The sequence below is a fragment of the Pogona vitticeps genome, chromosome 1 (assembly GCF_051106095.1).
Source record: "Pogona vitticeps strain Pit_001003342236 chromosome 1, PviZW2.1, whole genome shotgun sequence".
NCBI lineage: Eukaryota > Metazoa > Chordata > Lepidosauria > Squamata > Agamidae > Pogona > Pogona vitticeps.
Window position 1 is genome coordinate 196,412,041 of NC_135783.1, and position 23,940 is coordinate 196,435,980.

Consider the following 23,940-nt stretch of genomic DNA (forward strand, 5'->3'; position numbering starts at 1 on the left):
CTTCAGTAACTTCCACAGCTTTAAGCACTTCCCCTACACCTGGCTATATAACTCCGCCCCGGCCCAGTGCTTCAGTTCTTTTTCTGACCGCCACTGTAGCAGCAGCTTCATTTGGAACTTCACAAGTAGAAACAATTCTTCTTTTTCTTGCCTTTTCCATTAACCCTTCATCTCGCCCTACTGAAGCACTGGGCCAGGGGCGGAATTATATAGCCAGGTGTAGGGGTGTGTGTTCCAGCACTAAGTGCTTAAAGCTGTGGAAGTTACCAAGACTGCTCTGCTCAGGCGCAGATTAACCCATTAGTGTGAATTGACAGAGGACTGCTCGAAGAACCAGAGTTACAGGTAGGTAGGTAACCTCTTTTGTTGTCTAACAGCATCTGCAGTGCTGTACACTACTTGTACCCAAGTTGGACCTCCAGCTTCAGTTATGCTGCATGGTTGTTCAATGCATATCTGCTAGACTTGCCTTCATAACTCTGTTTCTTGAATGTTCATTGAAGATGTTTTCCTTAGATGAAAAGAAAGCAGATTTTCCGTGGAAGGCAACTCCCACCTCATTGTAAAACTAGCCAAAGATGATACACTTTAAACCGTGCAAGTAATGCTCTGAACTTAGCAGCAGTAGCTTAATTAAAAGTTGTTAAGATGAGAGTTAGTTAGCATTTGGATGTGTGAAAGTGACAACCACTTGATTCAACATGTCCCAGGCAATCACTGCAGCAATGCAGTTTCAAAAAAAATAATAAATTCAAATGAGTAATGAGCTTACACAACTCCACCTTTCTGACTTGGCAGAGCTACAATTTGGAAACACTGTTGAGAACAAGTAATTAAGATCTTGCTTCGTGTTTTGGAAGCTGGCGAAACTTTTATTTTCTGTGACATCAGGGTGGCGTCAGGAAGTTCTGGCTCATCAAGAAAGGTCAGGATGGTCTGCAGGGCCCCATGCTGACCAATTCCTAATTGCCTATCCGAGGAGATCCAGTGATACCTGCATCAGGGGCACCTCACTGACTGAGAAAGAGGTGGGCACTTCACATGAGTGTTTGGAGGGGAGGGTCACCCCCATCCAATCCTGAGCTGCTTGCAATTTAGATCCTTGAAAGAACTCAATCATTTATGCGAGTGTGAATTAGATTTGCACCCCACTGTTCCCAAAATGTGGACCTGAAGGTGGTGAACAATACAAAGCAAATAAACCAAGTGAAATGAACGTGTTCTCTTCTTGCACCTCACTGCAGCATAGGGTTGACGCTGCATTCTTAGAGTCTATGCCAGTGGAGAAGAAGCCGGCGTGGCTTCTGGCATGGTCCCCAGTGGCAGACTGGATGGCTGCCATCCCAAGATGGAGGTGGCTGCTGCCCCCTAACCTATCTGTTGTTCATGCCATTGACAACCTGGCCATTGTTCTTGCTTTCGTTGACTTGGCTTTTATCCTTTCTTTCTTCATAAAGGTTTAGGGTGGCCAACGATTTATAAATATTTACAAAAGGAGAGTTAGAATCAGAGGTTACATATATCGAAAACCACAAGTGTCTTAAGTCATGGCTTTACAAACGCCTGCTTGAATACAATAAAAGCAATCAGTAGATCAAATGCTCACTTGGCTCTCCAAATGCCTATTTAAAGGAATATGTTTACAATTGGCCTGAAAGAGAAGAGTGTGGGGGACAACTGGATGCTGGACACAAAGCAGTTCCACATCGGGGGTGCCGCCACCAGCAAAGCCCTGGCACTTATGGTTGTCCGACAGGCCACATCACTCCAGAGCAGCCATTCTTAACCCTTTTTAGGCCACGGCCATAAACACAGCATGAAAGAAAGATAGGCAAAACCAGGAGTGTATGAGTTGCATAATGAACCTTATAAGGAAATGTGTGAAGAATTTGTTTCCAGTCTGTGGATCCCGTCAAATATGACAGGGCTTGCCAGAGGGCCACATGGCCCCGTCTGCTCTACAGAACCACAAGCAAAGTCTAATTATGTTAATATTTTAATTTGTTTGACTTTTATTTATATATTACATAGGTCCATTATATTAAATTGTTCAACACTCTGATACGAAAGAAGAAAGAAGGAACCATGAGCAAAGCTTCTTTGGCTGTTCTTAAATCCTGGATAGGGTTGATATAAGAGAATGTGGTCCTTTTGCTCGCTCACCCTGGAAATAAAGAGATAAGATACAGGTGATGGGTTTAACTAGGGCCACACTGTATTAACTCATGAAACTTTTAACTTCCCTCAGTTCTGCAGAGGGGCCAACTGTAGGGCGGATCTCTGAATCAGGGGCCATGGGTACTTCTTTACCCTGGCCCTGCCTGATCTGGTGAGTTCCAAGCCCCAGGTTTGTGCTGTCACGTCGACAGCCAGTTCCTGGGCAGCTAACACTCGGATGACCCTCCCCACCACCAGCCACCAAAGTCTTGTGACTTTAGACTGCCAGCAGCCATGGCTGGCCACCCCTGCACCATGCCATGCCAACAGTAGAACCTTGAGATCCTCAGTGCTAAGATGTTGGTAGCACTATACAGCAGATGTAGCCTTTGGAACTCACTGCTACTCCATTCACCATCTGCACTCGCCACCAGTGTGACCTATTGAACTGCAACACCACCCCTGATCAGCCCATCCTTGCCCCATAGGACCCTTGCCCCATAGGATAGGCAACAATTACCCACACATCTTTTATCAATATGCCAATCGGGTGATACAGGTCCAAAATTCCTCTCTGGCCCTGAAGCAACCAGCTAGTCTCCCACTGAACTCTGTGGGCTGGCGTGTGGGTTGCCGCACCTTCAGCAGAAGTCTGAGCAAGGGTGGGTTCCTTTTCCCACCCTGCTCAGGCAAGCCCAGGCAGCTCATGGGTCTCCAGGCTCCTTGTCTCCCCATCCAGAGAAGGCAGGCAAATCTGCTCTGCCCATGCAGCTGTTAGGTGCTCGCCCAGAGATAGGCATTAGCACTAATACTAATACATGCTCCCAGAGGCATCTGGTGGGGCCACTGCGAGATACAGGAAGCTGGACGAGATGGGACCTTGGCCTGATCCTGCAGGGCTCTTCTGATGTGCTTATGTGAAAGTGCTCTGGGGGCTCACTGGCCAGCAGTGAAAACATTTCAGAAGTGTAATATCTGCCATCCTTGTTGCCCCATCAACAACAGCCTCATATACAAGGGGCAGTTACCACAGAGAAGCCCCATTTATAGTCCAGTTGGGAAGCTATCAGACCACAGATCGACTGTGAATCAGGAATGATTGTAGCTGGCAGACCTACCCTCATCGGGCACCATCAATATTCTTAACCACGGAGGACCACTCGCTCTTTCAGTCGTAGCTTTGAACCAAAGGCAGCTCCAGATCCCTTATGGCTCGTACTCTTAATTTCCTTTCATAGTTGTGTTTTGGAGACTCCCAAATGTCACTTTTGCGACCTTCGGAGATTCGCTGGCATTTGTTCCAGTGTTTTATCTCAAAAGGGCCTGGCATATCTAATTTATTTATAGTTGCACAGTTGTAGTTTCAAACCATAATAACCATTAACTATGTAATGTCCGTATTACAAATTGGACACAGAGTATCGCTAGGCTACTGAGGCAGACATGACAGTCAAAACACTTTCGTTCCTTAGTTCTGCGTTGCATGTTTGAGTGTTGTGGTGACTTTGCTTTTGAGGTTATAAAGTTGAGATATGTGCTTCACGCAGGAAAGTATATTGTGTCTATTTGTATTACACTCAACTGACCAATTTGCCCGTTGATCTCTGGCCATTTTAACTTTCACATTTTCTCCCCTTGGTGTTTGATACATAAGTGAAAAAAAGCATATACATTCATACAGATCAGTTCTTCTTCAAACCAGCAATAGGTGAATCTCAAAAATTATGAATATAGTCCCGTTGCATTGGCAAAAAAATACGCTGCATGTGGCCAAGCGACAGCAATAAATAAAGCTGCACTGAATGCTCATAACAATCAGCATCTCATTTTCCCTTCCTGGTTCCACCCTGCCTGCCTGCCTGCCTGTTCCTATCTCCCCTCTGCCATGCTTCCTTCCATTTGTTGAGCCATCTCAGCCTTAACTCTAGATAGCCTTGGCTGCTGCCTGATTGAATCGTACATGACATGCCTGCAAAGTACCAATACAGGATAAATCCCCCACCGGGCCCCACAACACATGCCTGGGAAAGGAAGGGAGGGGGAGATTAAGTGACTTTCCCTGAGGTCACACGGTATGTCTGTGGCAGGACCAAAGGCTGGAGACCATTAATGAACTGTATTTATCGTCTGGGCTAGGCTGTCTCCGCCTGTTACAGCACCAGCTTCTAAAGACTCATCCTGACAGTGACTGATGCTAAAAGCGCTGGCATGAAGCAGATTCATTTCCTTCAAGGGCAGACATTTTGTCTGAGGGTTATCTAAACCAAAATCTTGCATCACAGTCCCCTCCTAACGGAGATTAAGGTGCAGTTTAATCACCTCCCTAAAGCCACCATTTCCTTAGCTTGTGGTACACAAGGGAATGTAATTGAGGTAGCATTCTTGCTTTTGTTTCCCAGTTCTGAGAAATATATGTCTGATTTTTTTTAAAAAAGGCTGTCCTTCAAACAATCGTTGACTGGTTGAATTATTTGCTGCCTTCCTCCCCAAATGAGATATAAAGCCGCTTATACCTATAACTAAAAAAAGGAAGGACAGAAACACAAAGCTGTAATATGAAAACACAAGCACATTTTGAGATTAAAACAGAATCTCGTTAAAAGAAATTGAACCCTCATTCATATGGATGAAAGCACACCGACCAGCCTTGCCTTGGCCTCACTGGAATTTCCATGTACTGAGGGTTAGCTGTAGGATTAGCAGGAGGTTCAGGTTAGAGGCCTGGTTTAATGGGCACCTATCATCTTTTCTGAATCCACTTTCCTGAGCATTTCCTAGATTCCAGTGTTCCCTATCCCTAAATGGGACCAACTTATTGACAACCAGAATATCTCATGTCTGCTTCTTGGCATCATGATGACTCTTCAGAATATGGCATGGGATGTATTTTGGTGCCATTACCTCACACTGGCTGGGACCAAAAAGCATCCCAATGAGAAAACAACAATAGATATCTTGTCACATCAAATTTTTGCCTGTAAGCAAAAGAACAGTTCTATGGGACATGCCCAAAATTTGGCAATATTATTTTCAGCTCTTCAGGTGGCAAATATGGCAGAAGGCCTACATAGTAAATCAAGTTCCGTCTAGACTGAGCAAAAAAACATGACGTTAGGGAACTAAATTTTTTCATCCTAGTGCATGACAGTTAAAAGGGGCTTTTTGAAAAAATACTACAAATAATTATGTGTTGTCAAATCAGTTGTGAATTATGGTGGTAATTTTTTCAGGATTTTCTAGGTATTGAGAGTATTCCAAAGTGGTTTTCCATGCCCTCATTCTGAGGATTACCAAGTTCACACATATGGGTTGTTCTCCCAGAAGGCACAGTGGGGAATTCAACTCCCAAACTCCAGGTCCCTAGGGACCTCCTAAGACATTTCCTCAGAAAATACGAGCAAATGAAGAAACAGGCATCTACAGGTAATGTGTAGAGCAATCCTATGTCTTTATGAAAAATTGAGGTTTACTCCTGAGAAAACTGTGCATAAAGGGCTTTGAGATGAGTGGGAGGGAGGAAGGAATTGATGATGGCGGGCAAGCAGGGGGCAGGGGGCAGGGAGGGAAGGAAGGAAGTCCTGATATTCTTTTTCCTTCATCTTTACTCCTGATGTTTCAGAGTGTGAAAAGAGAGGCACAATTATAAGCCAAACAAAACATTAGCTAGCATGAGGAACTAATCAGGGTATGCAAATAGAAGCCTATTTTCATAAAAGAGAAAGGGGTACTCCAGAATATAATATTCTTATGTGTTTCTTCCCTAAAATGACGCAAATGGGCTTTAATCATTAACTCACTGTAATTGAACAGTACCTGAGAAACAACCAACTGGAAAAACATTCTGGGATGCGTCAGTCCTATTTATGGTCTGTAGCTGTCTGAGAAATGAATTATTACACCCACACCAATATCAATGTAATCTTGATTTTTTTCTTCTCCTGGAGCTACAAAAATGAATTGATCATATACAAGCCCTCACAAAACTATTTTTAAAACATCTGGTAAAAGCCAGCATGCAAAGCCTGCTGCAGTCACTCAGTCGAAAGAGGTGTGAAGAAGCGGACATTCCAAGTGTGCTCTTTATATTTGCACCAAGTACTTCTACACCACAAGTCCCATCAAACAAGCTGCTTTTCTTAATTTCATTAACACACAGGGCAAGCTTTGGGTGATGGCTGAGAGTGTGTGTTTGCACATTTAACGTTTGAGTGTCAACCATATGCTTTTTTGAAGATGTTTCATTTGGTGATGTTGAAAAAAGAAGTCTTTAGTTATATCCCATTGCAACTACTGCAATATGTTCTTTATGCGTCTGCCTTTGGAAACTCCAGCTGGTCCAAAAATGCTGTGGCCAAGTGGGTGACTAGAATTGGTAACTGGAAGCAGCTGATTTCCTTTCACAACAGTTTTACTGCCCACCAGTTTGCTTCTGGGCTCAATTCAAAGTGCTGGTTCAGACTGATAATACATCTTTGATCCAGGTTGTCTGAAGGACTGTATTCTGCACGTTTTAATGCATGACCTTGTTTTGAGTTCAAACAGTATTTTTTATTCAGTCTCACTGTGAGTGTCTTCGAGTCCCATTTTGGAAAGAAAGGTGGGATATAGCTCAAATAAATGATATGTCTTCAAGCCCTCAAAAGACTTTAAAAATATTCACAGAATTATCTGCACAAAGAACAGTGTTAACTCCCTCTCCCTGACACAACACTAACCAAAACAACCATACACAATGAAGAGGATTTGGAGTGTTCCAAAGAGCCCATTGCCACATCACAAGCCGTTTGTGCAGGAAAAGTTAACAACTTGCTCCACTCATACAGGCTAGTCCCAAGCCTGATCAGAACCATGTGTACTGACTAGAGAGGGGTGGGTGGGTTGGTTGGTTGGTTGGTTGGTTGGTTGGTTGGCTCAAGAATCTTCAATGCCTGATGGATATTTTTATTTGTTACTAGGCCATTGCAGAATGATGCTGGGTAAGGGCCCCATGTGAAGGGCATAACAAACTCACTCCATAGTGCACTTCTGTTGCTTCATTTCTTTCACAACAGAGGCTGATGTAGTCAGAGCTTGAGGAATTATCTTGACAAACGCCAGTGAAGCATGACAACTTCATTAATGCTGTCAACCTGTAAAAGATATAAAGCAGTTGAGTTTGCCTCACAGTGCCTGTCCTGTGTACTTTAATATTGCTGTGTGTCTGTCATTCCATACATTGCAAAAGGCAAAAATAGTAAAATAATTTATTGTGTTTTTCTGTGTATATCACAATACTTTTGTCTAAAATATTTAGACTAAAAATTGAGAGTCGTCTTATACACGGAAGTAAGCTGAAGATAGAAATGGCCCATACCTTGCCTCTGCAAACAGACTGCCTCCAATCACAAGGCTTAGCTTCCTACAGTCATGAGCCTTATGGAACTGACGTCAGCTGATGCTCAACAAACCAACTGGAACACACCTTGTTGGAGGTGGAGCCTGTAGGCAGTGCTCAGATGTAATAGGAACTCGTAATGTCCAAGTGTTCTGAGCCCAGAGGCTGAATACTCAAAGCTAGATTAAGATTTCTTAATTTTGGGTTAGAAAAGTGTTTGTGTGTGGGGGGGGTCTTATACATGGAAAAATATTGAAATTGAAACCTTGATTTCTCGTTCATGTCCTTTAACTCAAGGGTGTGAATCCAGATGTATCTCCCACTGCTTTCTATGAGGCTTTCTGTCTTTCCCTGATATTTCTTGGCCATCAAAATGTCCTCAGTTTCTTCCCATGAAATTCTGCACATTAATTCTTGAGATACAATGTAGGAATTGATGCCATTTTCTGCAGAATTCCTGATCAACACTTAGATAAATCTCATGTACTGCTATGCAAACAAACAGTGAATATTAATCAGTTTACCTCTGACCATTAGTCATTATTAGCCATTACATGGCTATTAAAAAGAAAATAGCAAACAATGAAGGCTGTGATAACCCTCATTTTGCACAGGCAAAACCGCCTTGTAATAATGAAACACACACACACACACAAACCTGATTCTTCTTGCATTGTGGCATTCAGTGGCTGAAATCTAGTAATGCAAAGTTATGCTGTGTAAGATTGATGATGTCATCAGCCACAAATGCAATAAAAAGTTTCTTTTAGGTTCCCTTTTGAGCTGGAGAAGGCTTTGGAGACAGTGGGATGAGGAGAGTCTTAAATACATCTGAAAATTGTCATTGTTGGTCCCTCATGTGTGCATATGTGCATTCAGTTCTTCCAAAAAACAAAGGAACAAAAAACAACAACAACAACCCTGGTTTATGAATGTGGGATATTGTGCTTCTATACCCATGATTCAAAATACCAGGAAATAGCCCAGTATTGCTGCACAATATTGTGCCCACATTGCTAGCAAGAAAAAGGATGCCAGGCTTTAGATAGCTAAGGGCAGCCTGAATGTTGACAACACCAATAGGATACCCTCTTCTCTTCACTACTAGAGATGGGCATGAATTAGAAAAATGGTGATCCATTTCAATTCATGTTTTGTCAAGGTTGATGAATCATGAATAATGAGTTTATGATTTTTTCTGACGAATTGACAACTTGATTCATTGATTCCTTTTACCTTTAAAACCCTACAAAAGGCGCTCCCCAAGCACCAAGAGACACCACAATTGCAGAGAAGGTTCCCCCGACTCTTCTCTCCAATCCCTCCAAGTTTGGTGAAGATTGGGTTTTAGCCATCCGAGATATATGCCCACAAAGTGGGTCCCACCAAGAAAGTGCCCTTTAGGAGCTGGCTTGGGGAAAACCAATCTTTGCCAAACTTGAGGGGATTCTAGAAGAGAGCCAGTAGAAGCTTCACTGTGATTTTGGTGTCTCTATGTGCCAATGGAGAACTTTCATGGGGGGGGCTCTCTGTGGGTCTAGAACATGGACTTCTGAAATACCAATTTTCACCAAACCTGGAGGGATTGTAGAAGAGAGTCAGGGGAAATTTCCCTGCAGTTTTGGTGACTTTAGGTGCCTTGGGGGCCATTTTATAGCTAAACGAATCAACAAATCAAAAAATTGCTAGGAGTTCATTGATTCCTATTCATCAGGGGCACTGATTCGTACAAATACGGATGGATGAATTAGCAATGTTTGAACAAATTTGGTGACTTGTTTTTTAATTCGCGCCCATCTCTAATTATGAGCCCTCGTCTAAAACCTCTGGAAGGCCAAGCATTCTCACCCCAGCCTTAGAGACCAACATGATGTGATATTTGTCATGCAGTTTATCAGGATCTGGCTCACACTACCCTGGGAGCTGTAGGATCAGGGCCAACCCGAGCCAGGAATGGGCTGGTGTTTGCAGGCTCAGACCCTGGCCTGTGTAGCAGCTGCTGGGCCACTCAGGAGGCTCACCTGAAGGCCTAGAGGGAAGGCCTATTGAAGGAGTGGTTCTCCCTCCTAGAACCTGCCTCAGCAATGAAGGTCTTCTGGCTGTGCTGACTGCCTTGTTGCTCCTAAGCTCCAGAATTCCTGCTCCTTGCCCACTGCATCTCGGCACCTGGTTCTTGCTCTGTGTTCTCAGCCTTCTGCTCCTGCCTCTGTTTAGTCACGACCAACTGCACAGTGAGTGCCATGGGACTCCATACTCTGTGTGGTGGAATGTGTCCTGGTACCCTTACCCCTGGTGTGGATCTGCCTGGGATATCCTAGACTTTGACACAGTTTGTCCTTTGGTTCCTTAAATTTAGGAAGATGCATAGTCTGTGTCAGGATGGGGATGCTAGTTTGGAGGCCTTTGCGGAGAGTGCTTTAATGCTGTGCAAACTTGGAGGGCTTGTAGAGCAGAGTCAGTAGAAGCTTCTCTGTGATTTTGATGTCTTTAGGTCCCTGTGGGACTGTTTTATATCTCAATAAAAATTGCTAAACATTCATTGGTTCAGTTCATTGGGGGCCATCAAGTTGGACAAATACGAATCAACAAATTAACATTTTTTAAATGAAATTGGCAATTTGCTTTTTAAGTCGTGTCCATCTCTACTCACTACCATTCACAAAGTGAGATTTGGCAAGAGAAGAACTGTCATATTTTAATGTGAGCTTTTGTGGACAGGTCTAGCTCTTCAGACAAGCTCACATTAAAATGTAACAATTAGTATTTAAGATGCTATAATATTTTTATCTTTATTTTTCATTTTTCATTTGTTTCTGTTGATACAGTGGGGTCTTGACTTGAGAACTTAATCCGTATTGGAAGGCGGTTATCAAGTCAAAAAGTTCTCAGGTCAAATCTGCATTTCCTATAGGAATGCATTGAAAACCATTTGATCCGTATCTGCTCTTTTCCGTCCATAGAAACTAATGGGAAGCTGCTATTCTGCCTTCGACCACTAGAGGGGGATATTTTGTTTCTTTTTTCTTAGGTCAAGAAAGGTTCAGGGAAGGCAGGGAAAGTACAGTCCAGGCAGTACCAGGCAGTCTGAAGACTCCCAATCCACTCTCTAAACGCTGGGAGGAGTGAGGAAGCAGACAGGCACCCGTTTCACTGGCCAACAGTTAACTGAAAGTTCACATTTTGCACTTTCCCTGCCTCCCACGTGGTTTTTTTCAGTTCTTAACTCAAATCTAAGTATGTAAGTCAAGTCAATATTTTCCTATGAGAGTGGTTCTTAAGTCAAAATGTTCTTAACTCGAGCCGTTCTTAAGTCAAGACCCCACTGTATACTAAGCAAGGAGAAAATCCAAGAAACTGGCTCCTTTTTTTGTCAGTTAACTATTTCTTGCCCAAATACAAAGCAGTTGTCACAGCTGTTTTTCGATAAGAGTGAGTGGCAGTGAGCACAATGGGGTATCCTTTAGTTTGCAAGACCTGAGCAGATTTTATTGGAAAATACAATATTGTGGGGGGGGGGAAGGGAACAACAGAGAGAATACCTTAATGTGAACCTCAATAAAGAAAGCCATTGCTTTTGGTTTGCAAGATCTGAGCAGAGCTGTTAATGATAGCACATATTGAAGGCCACTAACTCATAGTCACCACACATCAAAAGTAGCAAATAACAGCTTTGAATGTTTTTAAATTAACAAACAATTGTATAGTATAGTGACAAGAAGGGTGGAATGGTTGAGACTATAACAGGATGTAGGCACCAATGTTCTGCTAAGAGTGAATGAGACCATCCCCAAGCACAAAAAAGCAAAAAACAATAATTTCACAGCTTAAATTAATGAGTTTCTGAGTATTTGTTCTCTATTTTTTTATATCTTAATTTTTTTTTACAACCAGACACATAATCCCTTTGCAAACATGAATCTCTGTTTGGCTAGGAAGGGGTTAAAATGCAATAAGATCCTCATTCACAGTTCAAAAGTTCAGATTGCCCTAAACCTGGAGCTATTTCCCCTTTGAAAACTTGTGTCAAGAGCCTGGTCTCAGAAATCTTGAAAGAATGTTGACTGAAAGCTCAGGGCTGGGACAAATACAACTGCTCTGTGCTTTTGTAATGCATAAGTACTTTAAATATGCCTTACAAAATTGTAGGCTAAATCCCTGGAGATGCATGGCAAAATGTCCCTCTTTCTGGATGATTGGCACTACATTTCTTTGTTTAAAGAAATCCTGGTTTTTTTACTCTATAAAGAAAATCTGTCTTTTGATTGTTTCTGTGACCTTTCAGTGTCCACCAAACATCTCCCTTCCTAGACCACAAAGCTGCAGCAATGTATCTTCTTTCGTAAACCTGTTTGATGCATGCTCAATTTATAACAAAGTTACTCTCTTACTCTTTTGAAAGGCCTGTTTTGAGGATCAGTATGTGAGCCCCTGAAGCCTAGGTACCTTCCAAATTAAAAAAAGTGGGTTAGGTCAACCATACTCTTTCAAGATAAGCAAGATTGGTCTTTTCAATTTATTTGATATGTTTTAAATATGAGAACATTTAAGGTTGTATGTTTCTGAATGGGGGGGGGGAACGGAGACAATGCAGTGTAATGGCTCATACTTTGTGCTGGTACCCAAGAGATGAAGGTTCTAGTCTCTACTGGAGCAGGAAAGACCCTGCATAACCTTGGACTAGTCACAGTCTCACCCTGAACTTCACAAGGATGTTGTAAGGATAAAGTGGCAAGGAGAAGAGCCAGGTATACCAACTAGAGGTTATTGAAGAAAGGGTTGAATGTCAATAAGAAAGAAAGAGGAAGGAAGGAAAGAAGAAAGGACTAAACCGGTTTTCTCAGTGAAACGTAATATGAGAGTAAGAGGCACTCTGTGGATACTTGAAATATTGGAAGAAAGAATCTAGCTTGATTCAGGTGTCCTTGGCAGCTTTGCATGACTGAATGTTCTTGCTCACACCTGCCTCAAGTTAAAAATAGGGTCAGGATCGAAACAGGTGTTTCCTTTCAGACGTTTATCTATACACACTATATTTTAAAGTCTGCTGGAGGAGTGCAAGGTTACTTTTGTTCAGTACCCAGAGATAATTAGATCTTTGCAACCTCAGCATTTTGTTAAGGAGAAAGCAGAAGGAAGAGGTTCTGTATCATTCACTTTTCCTGTTGATGTTATTCAGATCCTTATATTGGGCAGAAACTGTCCTGCCACCCATAGTGGAAAAGTAGTATGGTTTATGTAAGCCCACAGAGGTCCATCAGAGACTCGCTTATCTTTTTTTTTCAACCATAGGTTTCAAGGCTCAATGCCATTTAGAACCCAGAACCCAGGTCAACCCTGTAAACCCCTACAGCACACTGGCTGAATGCTGATCTCATGAAAAAAAGGGAGCTTTATCTCACGTTCACACTAGCGTCTGCTCCTGAATATACCACACTATTTCCTTCCGAGCCATGCATCTATTTCAGCCCTGCTTGCCATCTGTGATAGCTTAATCCCAAGGATTAATTATTGTGCTTCCTTGCAGGAAGTGTGTTTGTTTGTATGTGTGTGCTTGCATCCTTCAGGAAAGCACCTGGCTCTTAATCCACCACCTGGTTGCTTGATCTCTTGCTACTGTATGTGTACTCAAAGGAACCCGTTTGGCCTTTGCTCCCCTAGATTCCGTGGACATCCTCCAGGGTCAGAGAGTCTCCCGATGCTGGCTACCTTCAGGGTCGCTGTTGGACTCTGGGATTTCAGTTTGATCGCCTTTAGAGCTTCATTCCTTAGTAGTCACAGCGGTGAGGTAATAGTTCCCCAGTACTGATACTAATGCTTGCCTAAGATCCCTCTCCCTTGTATTCTCCAGTTCCACCTCAGGTTTGTTGGCATATAGTATTTGAGACTTAGGCAAATAATGTATTTGTGGTTGTTAGGCAACTGCAGCATACAATCCTCACCTATATCCAGGTCACGACAAACCTGTGTTTGGGTAAGATACTAGTACAAGTCTCTCTGTTTTCCTGACAAGCGCCCTGGGCTGGGACTATTTAGTCTGGAATGATGTTGAATATCTTAGATCAAATAGAGTGGGCCTGTTATCACAGGGCCCAAAGACACGTTTAATATTTACCCTGCCAAAAGAGCAAAGTGACATAAAGTTTTCATTTCTTAAGATTTGTTTTTTTAAGAAGAGTGAAGGGCTTTTGGTCTCTTGAATGAGCAATCTTGCACATTTAACCACTTTAGCCACAGTAAACATAGTTTCTCATGTGTTGGAACACTGTGCAACACCCTACACAGTGTGTGTATATATATTTCATATACACCACGTGGAGCATAGAACTGTTACATTTTGGATGAATGCCCTCAAAATCTTCCAGTAAGCATGTCCATGCTGGGGGCTGTAGTTGAAATTTTCCCCTCTCTGATTCAAAGTAGGAAACTGAGAGCCAGTTTAAATTCTCACTCACTCACTCACTCACTCACTCACTCACTCACTCACACACACACACACACACACACACACACACACACACACAGAGAGAGAGAGAGAGAGAGAGAGAGAGAGCAAGAGATGTAATGATTTGTGTAGAAGATATTGTAAAACACATGTTCAATCTGACCATGTAAATTTAATGTCTCCACCCTATATCTATTTGTCTCAAAGGAAGTGAGACTCATCTCAGTGAAATTTCCAGTCAAGATAAAGGTATTATAGCTGTGCATAGAGAACTTCTTGAGGTTCTCCACCCTATTTATGAGAAGAGAAATTTTGGAAACGGTTAGACCAATTTTTTCCAGGGGAAGGAAAAATTCTCCAACCATTTGTCAGAGAAGAGACTCACTATTACCAAGGGTTATAGATCTTCTTGCAGAGCCACTACAAATGGCAACAACAGCCTCTGTGTTGGCAGCCTGCCTCCCTTGCCGTGTACATCCTAGAGGGGCCATTGTAGATGCATCTTTGCCCCAACTGCAAATGAATTCCCTTAAGGCCTGTGGCCAGAATCGGGAGAGAGGATCTGCATCTTGCTTCAGGGGGAAAAAAAAGGAAACTAGAGGCAATCATTTGCCTTTCAATGTCCCCAAAATGTTCTCTTCATGAAAAATATGAACATAATGGGTTAAATCCTGTTGTTTACCACACTAGGTCACTCTAGAGTAGGACCATCAAATCAGTGGGGATTTGGTGAGGCCATTGATTCAAATCACACCCTGTATTGCTTTTTAAATTGCAACCAGTGCTCCCACATGGGCTGCAGATTGATTCAGGAGTTCACCGTTCATACTGGATGTGAGGTGATTCTCATTCCAGCCCACAGCCTCCCCTTCTTTCCTTCCTTACTCTGGTCACTCCTCTGCCAGTCCTTCCTTCCTTCTCTGGTCCCACCTCTGCAGCTTCTTTTACGGGGTGTAAATATAGGAAATAATAAGGACCTAGAGATTAGATGATAGGGTGATCTAGTGCTAAATTTATACATAAGATTTTTTAAATAATTACAAATGGGGGATGATCAGAGGAGAGGAAAGAATGTTTCATTTCTCTCAATTTGGTTCTATGAAATCTACTTCATTTTCACAAAGCAGAAGTCACAAAAGGCACACAGCCCAGCAGAGCAGGGAGCAGGTCAGCCTCGTTAATTTCAGTGGGACTCTGAGGGTCATGGCATTCCAAGCAATGTGTCAAAACAGTGGGTGTTTTGAATAGTTGTTTTAGAGGACCACACGTTTTGCCTCCAATTGTCTTGGTAGAGAAAGAGAAAAAGAAGTTTGTGGTTTCTCCAAATGAGAAGAAATTTGCAAATTTTGGTAATTTCTCTCCCAGTTCTCTGGAGTGGATTGGGGGGGGGGCAGGAGGAGAATTCAATGACATAATTCATCAGTTATATGTATCCAATCCATCAGTCATGGCGCTTGTGGGCCCTCTATCTAATGTGAAGCAGATACAGCACTTGGGCCATCGTACTTCAAGATTTTTCTTCTTGGGAATATAGCAGACGGGGTCCATCTGGCTCAGAACTGGTCTTCCCAACTCCCTCTTGTCAACTACAGTACTGTATTGTATTTTTTGCCCAGGGCCCACCAGAACTTTGAATCGGCCCTGTGGAGCGGGTGACCCTGGTAAAACTACTTAAGTATCTCACAGAAAACCCTAACAGGGTTGCCATAAATTGGAAGCAAGTTGATGGAACAGCATCATCATTGCCGCCATCAGATTTCCTCTAGTCTCATCTTTGCTTTAGGAGTTGACTCCCAACTCCTTCTGATTCAGTAGGCCTACTCTAGCTGTGACTTACTATGCTAAGCAACAGGATTTCAGCCACTTCCTTTCCCTCTTAGCAATGCACTCACTTCTCACTATGTGCAGCAACTTTCTGCCAGCAGATCTCACCTATCAGACTCTGGGAGGCAGGCCCTCAGTAGCACAACTTAGCTGCCTTTCATATTCATCATTATGCCTCAATATTGTCTTTCTGGCATGCATGCACACACTCTCACACACAAACACACTGATCTGCAATTGTTCTTGAAACGTCTGCCCCCAATGACCTCCCCAAGGCAAGTTTCTTCATTTTAAGTTTTGACCCTGAAAACTTAGGGAATGGGGCTCAACCCCATTCATGGCTGTATTGGAACAAGCTACTATATATTTGTCACTTTCCCCATAGCTTTGAATGCTATAGAAGCCAATTGTCTTATCTAAAACTAAAAATAGCTCCAGGAAGTGTTCTGTCCTCAACCACCCACTCCACCCCAAATTTGCAAGATTAAAAAAAAAGCATGCCACAATTGCTCAGTGTATCTCAGAAACCTTGTTCTCTTATCAGCCGTGCCTTCCACAGTTAGTATTTTTAGACTTGGAAACAGAGCCTGTTTTGTAACCCATTATTTCATCTGGAAGCAAATATAACCTGCTGTTTTTCAGAGGAAGCAAAACTGAAAACTTTTCTTAGGGCAGCTTACAATGAAAACAGCAATAATCAAAATTGCTATCATGTGGTGTGTTTTTTTAAAAGACAATTTAATTATCAGCAGAAAAGGGGGTGGCATTAAAAGCAGACGACTTGCTTGCTCACCAAGCATCAAGACCTATTGTGGACATCAAGAAACTGGGTTCATTATCTTTGTTACAAATCCCAATAGCAGTAAGTGCTCCTAACTAGAACTGGGAAAATATGTGGGAATGGGGGAGTTGTAGTCCAAAATTTCTAGTCCTGATTCTGAGAGTTGTAGTCCAAAAATTAACTCCTCCATACATTACACCTATTTATACCATCTCATGGCCTAATCTGTAAACATACGGGCCAAATGACTAGGGGTCAACATCAAGTCCTGCATTTCTGGGCAATTCATAATTTTCATACTGATTTTGTACTTGTTATCTTTAGCGTCTCGCATACTGTGCACATGTCTGAGCTGCGAGGAATCACGGTCATAAGTTCTTATCCTTTTTTAAAAAACACACACATTATCTTAGTTAAAGAACAACCAGCTGATTACTCTTCAAATTGTATAATATTAGAGTAAACATTCCTTGAAAACTGCAGCTGGGATGGCCAGCAAAAGGACAGATCTAATGCACGTAAAACTGGGGCAAGGTTCATTCCTTACATAAAATAAAAGGTTTAGGGGAGAGGAAGGGTGAGTGGCCCCTAAAAGATTTTAGGGCTACAATTCCCATCAACCTTTGCTAGCATAGCCAGCAAGTTACAGAAGCTGCTGTCCAGCAACATCTGGAGGTACCTTCCTCATTCCTGATGCAAGGTGTTCCAAATCCAAGCAGAAAATGATTCCACTCTATTCCTATATAAAATGTTTGTAATAAGTTAAGCTAGCAAGCCATAAAATGTAAATAAAATCAAGAGCTGGCTGGATAAGTCTGTGAGTAGAGTGCCTGGCTGAGGGGCCAGAGTTTGAGAGTTCAATTCACCCTCTGTGCCTCCTGGGAATACAGCCAACCTGGGTGGTCTTGGGCAAGCTGTGCGGTCCCAGGACACCCCCAGAAGAAGGGAAGGGGAAGCCACTGTGACAACCCCAGACCTACTGGAGTATGCCACACTTTAACTATGCTGCCACCAACCATTCCCTATAAGGAGTCACACAGACCAGGAATGGATTTTTAACAAACAAAAGAACAAGGTTTATTTAAATAACAAACAGGGTAAATAAAAAGATCAAGTAAATAAGATACTGTAACGTGGCTTAGTCTCAATCATACATACAACAGTTTGGTTCACACAGAACACTTTAAAGTAAAGCACAGACCCTGAACCTATCAGTTCTGGCTACCCAGATAGAGACCTGAACCTATCAGGTATGTACTAACTGGCACACAGTTGTACCCAGTCTGACACACAGACTCCCACTCCTAACTCCACACCAGCTCCAAACATATATACAGTACAGCACCTCCCCCTGATGTCCCGCCTTCCACTCCCCATAGGATGGAACTTTCCCTCCAAACCCATGACAGACAGGTACCATCAGTGCTGTATGTAACAGCCACTTATGAGTCCTGTATAACTTGGAGACCCTGGCAAGAGTCACCTTGAGTCAGAAAGAATCTATTTGAGTTCATGCTGTCATTTTCATGATTAAATGTAATCAATTTTTTATGCTATATTTTAAAAAATATTTAATATAAAATATGTCCAACAGGTATATGATAAGACAAGCAGCATTGAAATATGGTGACTACCCCTCCAAAAGGGAAAGAAATAATAAGAAAAGGCTTTATTTGCTTCCATAGTTATTTTTGATTTTATCCCATTCAGTTATAGCACAAAAGACAGAAGTTCAAAAAGTTACTTTTGGGGGCTGGGGGGGGCAATACAGCTCCTAGAGCCAGACTTTCCCAGACAATGTACCTCTCTCTTTCTCTCCTTCTTTCCGCCATCAGCTGGCTCTTTTAATTCTCCTACTCCCAGCAAATAAAGAACTTTCCCAAGCTCTGATGATGGAGAATCACTCCTCTGTCGAGGTCCATATTTCCTTGAGGCAGTCTTCCACACGCCTGTGGTGGAAAGGGAATGGCCAAAGCCAGATCCCAATGCATGTGGGATCCGTCCCCCCTCTCTCTCCTTCCCCCTCCACTGCTTTCTTGTCCCTTTTTCCCCAGCCAGAACCAAAAGGGGGCAAGGCTTCTTTGTCTCTCTCTGTCTGTCTGTCACTTGCTTTTCTCTTCCTCCTCCTCCAGCAGGGTCTCAGAGGGAGATGAGATCCCTCCTGCCAGGTTACTCACCCCCAGCTATTTATAGAAAGCAGATTCAGGCTGTAGATGTTAATGTAGGCTACAGATGTTCAGATGATATGCAGACTCTAGATGTTGAAACATCAGTGTTCATGGGGTAGAACAGTGGTCCCCAACCTTTTGGACTACAACTCCCAGAAGCCTTCACCACCACCTCTGCTGGCCAGGATTTCTGGGAGTTGAACGCCAAGAACATCTGGAGGCCCAAGGTTGGGGACCATTGGGGTAGAAAACCTCTACTTTCTTTCCCAATCTGTGGGGAGTGAGCTTATGAAGGTAAGGGTTAAATATAAAGGGCTCGAACTGCATCTGCTCATGCCTATCCTGGGGTCCTGCTGTTTTCGCACAGGGCAGCAGAGTGGGGCGATGTGGAAGTAGGGCTTGCTTGCCAGCCGCGCGGAACAACTGCCTGCTCTTTTTTCCTCTTTCATCCCTATTCGTTTTTTCTTCCTGTGTCTTTTGGATCATGAGGCTGTTTGCGAACAAAGGCTGACTTTTATTTATTGTTTAGGAGACCTCACAGGTACCCTTTGGGCCAAGGAGCAGAGAAAAATGCAGGCCGTGAACTAAACAATCAGTCATCCAATCTCATGGCTCCTGGCTTGCAAACCCTCCTTGCCCCAAACACTGAAATCCATGTTTTAATGATTGCATTTAAGAGTTAAGGGTGATGTATCAAAACTACCTGTGTTCCTCTCCTTCACACCTTGATCCTCCCATGCAAAATCCACAGTTCTCTGCATGAACATGCAAATGGAGATCTGAAAGAAGTATGAATAGGCCATGTGTTGCTCGTAGGTCTCTTGTGTCCATCCACAAGCCTTCAAAAATACTTCTTGCGAATTGTAGATAAACCTGCATCTTTTTTTTTCAAATATATTTTTACTTGGAATTTTAGGGACATAAACCATTTACTAGCCTATTACAATATCCTCCATTCCTTGATCGGAATGTGTACCTAAGAGGAACTGCCTGCTTTATCCCTTCCACCAGCATGATCTGAAAGAACAAGAAAAACATTAAAAATAAAAAGACCTGCCTTATAAAAGTCCACCCTGAAGTGGTTTTTGTTTTCTTAGTACAGCTGTTTCAAACAAGCTACACCTTCTAGTGATACTATCCAGAATCTTATCTGTTTGGGTTATGGCATTTTCTTACTGAACACATAATGTCATAACTTCCAGCGTTTGGCAGGCTTTTAAACAAATATTGTTCCTAGAGATCCTGCTGGTTTCAGTGTTTCATTCCTTTTAATGCTCTTGTTTGTCATTAATGGAATTCAAGCACATCAGGCTGATCAAGAGGAAGGAAAGCAGGAAAGGAAGACGTTGAATGGATAAACAACGTATCTGAGCTTCACCATCTCAGCAACAGCATTTCTTTGCAAGACCCAAAGAGAGAAGAGAGAACCATTCCTCATGAAACCCTGAACTAGGGCCAGCCTAAGCCATTTTGCTGCCCGAGTCAGAGTAGCAGATCTTTTCCTCCCCGTGTTAAGGTGTAGAGAACTGAAAATCAATTGCATTCTTTTAACACAGGAGGAAGATAGATAGATAGATAGATAGATAGATAGATAGATAGATAGATAGATAGATAGATAGAGAGATAGAGAGATAGAGAGATAGAGAGATAGAGAGATAGAGAGATAGAGAGATAACTGCAAGGATCCAATTGGCAGTCCCAGCTAGCGCAGAACCCTGAACCGTGTTCACTTACTACTCAGCAATGGGTTCAGTTGGTCTACTCTATCTGGAGCAGGTAATTGGATTTGGGCCAATTAAACATGTAACCACTTGCTGCTCTTTCAAGACACTCAAGATCTGTTGGCTGAAGTGGCTGCCTCCCTCTGCCTAATAATTGGGCCGGTCCTGTGTCTGATACAGTGGACCCTTGACTTACAGACGGCTTGACTTACAGACTTTTTGAGTTACAGACTTCTCTGGCCGCAAAATTTAGATTTGACTTGCAGACTGAGATTTGACTTACAGACCAGAAAAAAACCAAAATGGAACAAAAACGGCCTGTTACGGGATTAATCGGTTTTCAATGCACTGTAGCTCAATGGAGACTTGACCTACAGACTTTTTGACCTGCAACCACCGTTCCAATACGGATTAATTCTGTAAGTCAAGGGTCCACTGTACTGCCTGGACTGTATTTTCCCTGCCTTCCCTGAACCTTTCTTGAACTAAGAAAAAAAGAAACAAAATATCCCCCTCTAGTGGTTGAAGGAGGAATAGCAGCTTCCCATTAATTTCTATGGACGGAAAAGAGCAGATACGGATCAAATGGTTTTCAATGCATTCCTATGGGAAATGCAGATTTGACTTGAGAACTTTTTGACTTGAGAACTGCCTTCCAATACAGATTAAGTTCTCAAGTCAAGACCCCACTGTAGTAGGCCCTCACCCTTCCTCCTCCCTCCCTCTCCCTTACCTCTCGCCTAAATAGACCACACAACATGAACAATGTAATATAACATAAATAAGACTGACTTGCTAAGATAACCTTGGCAGCTGTAAAGAAGTGAATGGTGCTTAGGTAAACAAACAAACAACATAACAATGAAAACAAAGTCCTGTCACCTCAGTGCACATAAGACTTCAAAGGCCCAGTGAGCAGTGGACAGTGCAGGACCCCCCCCCCCACAAAAAAACACACCTCTTCATGTGGGCCCCTACAGATAGCAGGCCCTGGGTGAATGCCCACTTTGCCCTCTGAATAAAGCAGCCCTGCCCCTCCAGTGAGTTACCATGGCCAATCAGGATTTCGAACCCAAGTCTCCTGAATCCTGATCTGACACTCTCTTCATTACACTGCACTGGCTCTGTAGTATATCTGGAACTCAGGGGTAAATCACTTTCCAGCATGTATGCATGTATGCATGCATACATTTATTTATAAGATTTTTACCCCACCTTTCTCCTTTTAAAAAAGGGACCCAAGGTGGCTTGCAACATTACAAACACAATATTAAAAGCTACTACAAAGAGTAAACAGGGACGGGGACTTGTGACTCAAGAGGAGCAGTTGAGTCTGACTCAATTCTCACTGGCGATTCGACTCACACTTGACTTGGGGGTTGGGTGGGGACTCAGGACTTAGCTTGCGACTTGGACTCCTTTGTCCCCTGATGATTTTAACACTCGCGCAGACGCACCAAGGGAGGCGAAGTCCTTGAGACAGCCTGGAGGCCAAGCCATTTAGGGCTTCATATGTTGGAACCAGCACTTCGAGTTGTGCCTAGAAATCAGGTGGTGGCCATAAGATCCAAAGAGATCTTATTTCTAGCACCAAGAGTGTGTGATGAATCATTTGTTAAACCCCACCCAACAGACTAACTCTACAACTTACACAGTTGTTAACCAGGAAGGATTTATTTTCTTAATGTATCTTCAGAACGATAACATTCCAGAGGGCAGGGAAGCTTTTATGAGCTAAGAATACACAGAAAGGAAGAACTATAGGATGCATCATTTCCCTCATAAAACAGCCACTGTGTGATTGTCCTTTTTCTCTGGAAGAGTGTGTCACTCCCTCTAGTACATTGCAGATAAAAATAAGAGATTTGGAACATCCCTGCTCCCATGTTATGTCTCCTATTGATGCACATTGCTAAAGGCTCTCTGGGATTCATTTGCCCTGTCACAAAACATCTGCAGGGCAAGACGCGGAGAGGACTGATGGAGGGAGTCTGGAGGAGTGTTTCCCTGGAGGATGCATCATTGTTATCAGCAGCAGCAGCAGCAATGACAATAGCGGAAGCTGTTTTCCAAAGATTAACAGCATTCAGACATTAGGCTAAGGTCCCTCTGTAAAACAGAGGCACCCGGCCATTCACATCTTGTATCTTAACTTCTACCCCATGTAAATACTCATACAACAGGTAAACTCCACTCTTGGATTCCTTAAAGAGAAAAAAGAAAACCAAGCTCTACGTAGGTAGAACTAAGCTGTCAAGCACAGACAGGCTTGGCTTCCTTCCCCCAAGATATGGATTAATTAGGCTATATTCGCAAAGATAATGATACTGACATTTGGGTGCAATGTCATTATCTTTGGCTAGTGGGGGTATGTGGTAGAGTTTACTTGGAGTGGACATTCAGGACACAAAAAGGGCACATCGATATGCTCATATTTTGAGTGAGGAGAAGATTGATTTGGAGTTTGAATTTGCTCAAGTGAGGGAAAGATTACAGCTTCAAACCTAACTATTTTCTTGAAAGCAATTTCTGCCCCCCGCCCCCAGGAATGTCCCCTGCTTTTTAAAAGATAGGAACAACTGAACAACTTTCATAAACAATTTAAAGTAAAAGTTTCTAAAGACACTGTATAAATAAAACAATCAACAGCAACTATGTACCTTTGACTCACCAGAGTCTCACAAACAGTTGGATTTCTGAGGAAACCACACACACACACTCACAAAAGAGAATGAGTTGCTCTCAAAGGCTAGGTCTTAAATAAGGCAGGTGCTGACCATTGACAGGGGTGGCTCACAAATCAGAGCCCTGTGGTGGAGTGGTTCACTTGCAGTACTGCGGTCGCATCCTACCCATGACCGGAGTTCGATCCTGACAAGGTTGACTCAGCCTTCCATCCTTCCAAGGTCAGTAGAATGGGCACCCAGTTCACTGGGGGTGGGTGGGGAGTCTTGTTTGCATAATTGCATTGTAAATGGCCCAGAGAGTACTCTAGCACTATGGGGCAGTATATAAGTCAAAGCAACAACAACAACAACAACAAATCTGCCCTTCATAAGGGAAATTCATTGCAGGGCAGAGCGTGGAAGTTACTAATAATACATAACTAGTTAAATATGGGTAAAGAGTAACAGCTGCTACTTACAAGCTTAGTTTTTAGATGCAAACATTGAGACCAAAGTTACTCATCTGTAATAACAGTTGCTTTCAAAAATATTTTTACAGAGCATTTTACGGCATTTTAGAGACACTTTGGCAGGAATTTTCTGGGTGTTATGCCATTCCCTTATCAACCTGAAGTGGCAAAAGAAGTGTTGCTTGGTTTCATCTTCTACGTTTTCATTAATCAATGCTTTCAAAATACAGTATAGTGTCAATGTTGGCCAGTAGATGGGCCTGGTGAGTATTTTTCCTATTAATGCAATATGTAAGAAGCAACACAAAAAAAGGAATGAAAATGAGGAGACCAGCCT

General features: G+C 42.8%; 1 long non-coding RNA gene across 2 annotated transcripts; it reads right to left on the minus strand.

The window, feature by feature from the left end:
- Window positions 1-361: 361 nt before the first annotated feature.
- On the minus strand, window positions 362-23,206 carry LOC144589341 (uncharacterized). 2 transcript variants are annotated; one of them, XR_013545414.1, is made up of 2 exons: window positions 23,139-23,206; window positions 362-7,286 (listed from the first exon to the last, which is right to left on the minus strand). It is a non-coding gene; the product is annotated as an uncharacterized LOC144589341 (long non-coding RNA). The 2 variants fall into 2 exon arrangements; XR_013545415.1 differs by having other exon boundaries at window positions 23,128-23,180.
- Between the last annotated feature and the right edge of the window lie 734 nt (window positions 23,207-23,940).